This window comes from Humulus lupulus, chromosome 3 (genome assembly GCF_963169125.1).
Source record: "Humulus lupulus chromosome 3, drHumLupu1.1, whole genome shotgun sequence".
Lineage (NCBI taxonomy): Eukaryota > Viridiplantae > Streptophyta > Magnoliopsida > Rosales > Cannabaceae > Humulus > Humulus lupulus.
The window spans coordinates 225,686,566-225,692,372 of record NC_084795.1 but is presented as its reverse complement, the minus strand read 5'-3'; the positions used below and the strand labels follow the sequence as shown (position 1 = coordinate 225,692,372).

Below are 5,807 nucleotides of genomic sequence, written 5' to 3'. Positions count from 1 at the left end.
GACGGATCCACCTTAATCCCTTCTGCTCCAACTATATGCCCAAGAAAAGTCACCTCTGGCTACCAAAACTCACACTTCTTAAACTTGGCATATAACTGATGCTCCCTTAACCTCTGTAAAACCTGTCTAAGATGTTGCTCATGCTCTGCCTCTAAACTGAAGTAAACCAAGATGTCATCGATGAAAACAATGACAAACTGATCCAAGAAGTCCCTGAACACCCTATTCATCAGATCCATAAAATCTGCCGGGGCATTTGTCAAACCAAAAGACATGACCAAGAACTCATAATGCCCATACCGTGTTCGAAAGGCCGTCTTCGGTATATCATCATCTTTGATCCTCAACTGGTGATAACTATATCGAAGATCAATCTTTGAGAACACTGTCTTTCCCTATAGCTGATCAAACAAGTCATCAATCCTTGGTAGAGGGTACTTATTCTTGATAGTCAACTTGTTCAATTCTCTGTAGTCTTCCTCAGAGTCCCGTCCTTCTTCTTAACAAACAACACTGGAGCGCCCCATGGAAAATAACTAGGCCTGATGAATCCCAAATCCAGAAGTTCTTGCAACTGTATCTTCAATTCCTTCAACTATGCTGGTGCCCGTGATACTGGTTCTGTCCCCGGTGCCAACTCAATCTCAAACTGAATCTCCCTGCATGGTGTCAACCCTGGTAGATCCTCAGGAAATACGTCTAAGAACTCACACACCAATCTGGTCTCTCCTAGCCCTGCCGGCATAACCCTAGTAGTATCCACTATACTGGCCAGAAAACCTATGCATCCTCCCTGCAGGAAATCTCTGGCTCTCAACGCTGAAATCATGGGTACGCGGGGTCCAGACAACACACCCACAAAGACAAAAGGATCCTCGCCCTTAGGCTCAAAAGTCACCATCTTCTTCCTGCAGTCAATAGTAGCTCCATACTTGACCAACCAATCCATCCCTAAGATCGTATCAATATCCTCCATATCTAACTCAATCAGATCCACCGAAAGTTCTCTACTATCAACCATCACTGGCAGTGCCCTAATCCATCTCCTAGAAACTACCAGTTCCCTTGTAGGCAATAAAGTCCCAAACCCTGCAGTCTGATATTCACTAGGTCTACACAATCTATCAATCACTTTACTAGAAACAAAGGAGTATGTAGCACCAGAATCAATCAATACAGTAAAAGGAGTGCCAGCGCTAGAAAGTTGACCAATCACTACCGAGGGACTAAGCTCGGCCTTTGCCTGAGTTAAGGTGAATACTCGAGTCGGAGTCAAGCTATCCACCTTTCCTGCTTCACCTTCTTCACTGTTGGGAAATCTTTCCTAAGGTGCCCCACTACTCCGCACACAAAGCAAGCCTTGGCTTGACACTCGCCCAGATGGAATCTTCTACACCTCAGGCACTCCGGATAGGTCCGCCATGCCTCGCCGCCACCCTGACGGCCACCCTGTCCACTCCGACCCCTCCTATCAGGACCAGCAGTGGTTGAAGTGTCAGGAGTCTTTCTCTTGAAGTCACTGGGGCCTCCGCCCCTACCTGGCCCTGAATAAGGAAGCACCACTCTGCGGCCCTCGCGTGTCACCACACTTTCTTTCCAAATCTTGTTCTCCGCTTCCTCAGCGGTAAGAGCCTTCTCAACGGCCTGGGCATAAGTTGTTCCTCCAGGTACCGTTGTGATCCTAACATCCCAGACTATCATAGCATTAATCCCCCTGATAAATATATCTTGCCTAGCAGCATCAGTAGGCACAAGATCTGGTGCAAATTTTGCAAGTCTGTCAAATTTTAGGGCATATTCAGTAACGGTCATATTTCCCTGCACCAAACCCACGAACTCATTAACTTTCACTGCCCTGACGGCAACATTGTAGTATTTCTGACTAAACAAGTCTCTGAAACCTTCCTAACTCAAAGCAGTAACATCCCTGGTCTGTGATGCCACTTCCCACCAGATGCAGGCATCCTCTCTCAACATATAAGTGGCACATGCCACTCTATCATGCCCCTCTACTCTCATGAAATCCAGAATTATAGTAATCATGGTTAGCCATTACTCGGATTTCAATGGATCCGATCCACCCTCAAAGATTGGGGGCTGCTACTTCCTGAACCGCTCATACAATGGCTCCCACCTATCCCAACCTCCCCCGACTGTACAACTGGTACCACTGCAGGTGGCACGATGGGGGCAGCACTCCCTGATGAAGCCTGCTGTCACAGAAGGCGAATCTGCTCATCTTGGCTCTGCATCCAACACTACACCAAAAACTACTTTCCACAACACATAATTATAAGACTTTTAAAAATGTATTATAATATATACTATGTAAAAAAAAGTGTTAAAGTAATAGAAAAAAATATTAAAAAAAACAAGCCTACTTCCATAACCACCATCATCTCTTTCTCCTTCTCCTTCTCGTCTTTTTCTCTTCCCTTCGCCCAAGCTGCCACTCCCGTAACCACCATCATCCTCAGCTACGACCACCTAACCACCATCCTCACAACCCTTTTTCTCCAAGCCAAGCTAAAAATCTCAGGCACCCGTGAACCCAACCCCCGAACCAAGTGATCCCAGGTGCGAGCCCACCTCTGCGTGCCTTCGACCCAGTGCGACTTCCATTCGCGGGCCACCACCAGGCGCGATTCTGCACCTGTTCTGCTATAGAGCCCCGAGTGTGCACCAAATGAGGGCCTAGATTGCACAAGCCCAGGCGCACCTCCCCTTAATGTGAGGCCAGGTGTGTCTCCAAGAAAACTCCTACATCGAGAGCTCCATCGTACCCAGAAAAAAATTGGCCCCGACCCCAGCTTCGTGAGCTCCTGGTTAAGCAACACCACACCCAAGCCCCAATGTCATTCCACCACTACCGAGCTACTCCTTTGTAGATCTTTCTAGGTAATATTTTTATGTACCTTGGATTGGTTCAGTTGTGTTTGTGAATTGTTCCTCTTGAGTTGCCATCTTTGGTTAATTCTATTATTTATTGTGGAAATATTGCTCCTGTCTTGCTCTTTGAGTGTAGCATTGTGATTTTGGAGAAAGCTCATAAGGATGGCTAGAAGAAGAACGAAGAGACCATTTCAAGGTTATTCCGATCTTTTAACACACTGTATGATCGAATAATTAATTCGTGATTATGAATGAAATTCTGGTCTGGTTTCAAATTTGCTAGTTAGTTTTTTTATTGCGGTGATAGTGTGGCTGCTGAGATTAAGTCTATGATTGATGAATTGAAGTCCAAATTTGACAAAGATAGGTATGATCATCTATAAATAATGTCCACATTGAAGTCGAAATGTGTTTTTCTAGTTTGATTCAGATAGTTGTTATGTCCACAGACAAGGTTTTTCTAAAGCACTTTCGAAGAGCTCAAAAGAGGTTTGAGTATGAAAATTTCGATTTCATTATTTGTTGTTAGTGTATTGCAATTTTTTTGACCTCTTGATCACGTGTTTTTCATATTTGTAGTTTGAGAACTGTTTGAAAAAGGAAACTTCGAAGTTCCAAACACTTTATCGGCAATTTTGCAAGGAAAAAGCAACCCATTTGCAGGCGTTGAAAGGTATTCTCTCTTATTTAAATTTAAATTAAATTCCACATTTGGTGTTTCAATTCATAACATGATATGTTCTCCATTCAATGATTATGGAGACAAAAAAATGAACATATGATTTGGATTGAACTCTTTAATTTTTTTTTTCTGAAATTGTATTGGCTCATGTTCTAATACATTAGTTAGTTCCACATTTTTTTATTCTTATTCTATATTTTCTTACTTACCAACATGATATATGGGTAAGATTAGTGACAATAATAAGGTAAATAGATTCATTTTTTGGTGTCAGATACCATTTCCAAGTTTGAAGAAGAGAAGGAAAGGCTTTTGAAACGATATGAACAAATGAGTAAGTTTACAGGGCACTACTCTTTTCATTCCCTTGTAGAGAAATGTAATTACAGTAGTCTTGTTGTAAATAAATGAAATCAGGGAAGAAAGAAAAGAATATGATGTCAGAACATGAGAAAGCTTGCGGAGATAAAATTACTCGATTGGAGGAGACTCTGAAAAGGAAAACTCAAGTATATACTAAATTACTAATCATAAACTTCAGGTTTTTTGAGCTCAAGCCATTTGGGTCTCTTTCTGCCAGTTCTAATTAGCATTCCTATTTGGATTCAGGACGACAAAACTTTCAGCATTTTGAGGAAAAGTTTGGGTTCCCTTTTTGAGAATGCCTCGGATGAGGATTTCCCACCTGATGATTAAAGCTTTGCTTCAATGTTGGCATCTCAGAGAAAAGGAAAAACTGACCACTCTTTCAACCTGATTCAAGATATGTCCTTTAATATCTTCCTTATTACATTGTCTCTAGATAGTAGGAAAAACTTAAATTGTCCATAGTTAATTTCCATTAACAATTCTCGACAGTCAATATTGAATATTCAAATGTTTTCTGCTCTACACAAACTAATAGAGCTCAGCAATAGATCTTATTATGTAAGACCGACTTTATGTGTAGGAATCTTTGGCTGAACACCATAACTACAAACCAGCTATGATTACCTCTTTGGCTTTACAGTCTTTTCATGTAACCATTATATGCGATAGATGATGAGTATGATGATAATTGCTCTAGAAAAGTTTCCCTTCCCTGTTTTGATCTGTGAAGGTGGCATGTTTCTTTTTGGACATTCATTTTGCATTAAAAAAGAGCATTACATAAGATTTTATGATCTGCTATTGGCTGTGGCTTTTTTACTGTTGTGGATATACTCGGGTCTCCATTGCCCCTGTTTTTTTATGCACTACCATTCTAACTTTTGCCCTTTTAACTTTCAAGTTTCTCATTTTACCATTCTAATCATGTCTTGGCCCCTTATTTTATTGTTGACAAAAAAAATTAGGTCTGGGGTAGTAAAACCATACATTTGAAGGTCTTGAGGCCAAAATGAGATTCTAATTCTACAGTTTGAGGGCCAAATAAATACTCTCTTTAAAAAAAATGTAAAGTGAAGGAGATAAATAGTGTAATTCAAAGATGATGACAAATGTTGAATTGGTAAATTGTAGTGGAATTAGTGCAAAATTCATATTTTTGTCATACTTACAGTATAATAGTGATATTCATTTTTGTTTGGCTGCATACTCTACTTTATGGTATTACTTTTTACTCTTTAACCATTTTTGAGTTCTTTTTAGTATTGATAGCAATGACTTAGTTTTTTTAGCAATGAAGGAAATGTCCTTTCTTTTCATTTATTATATGTTTCTATTAAAAGAAAAAAAAAGAATGGAATTTTCAATAAAGTCTTTGTTTCACTGAATTAGTTTCCTCATACTAAGTTATTCCATTTTTTTTTTGTTTTTATTTTCAATATCTCATCTATAACCAAATATTTTGAATGAATATTTTGAGTTTCTTTTTGTCATTTTGATTCTTTTTATTGGAGCACTTTTACTTAGCTTGTTTATTCTTTATAAACTATGTTGATGTGTTTTAAGTTGATTTATATCATGTAGTTTCTGTAATAGGTGGTATTTTATACCTATATAGGTATATGTGTGTATCAGCCCTTCATGTCTCAAAGCCAACTTTCTTGCTCTGCCAAGTTTTTAACATGTTCAATTCATGATATGTCAAGTTCAAAGATGTCATTTCAGGTGAGAAAACTAGAAGGAAAAAAGGACTGTAGTAAGGTAAGTTTCTGATACAAAAAAAATTGATCTTAATTTTTTTTGTGATAATTGACCATGACTGTTACTGCCTGTGACACACTTGCATATTATGTGTTTTAATTAGAGC

General features: G+C 39.5%; 1 pseudogene; it reads left to right on the top strand.

The window, feature by feature from the left end:
- Positions 1–2,123: 2,123 nt before the first annotated feature.
- On the top strand, positions 2,124–4,270 carry LOC133825435 (uncharacterized; annotated as a pseudogene).
- Positions 4,271–5,807: the final 1,537 nt, after the last annotated feature.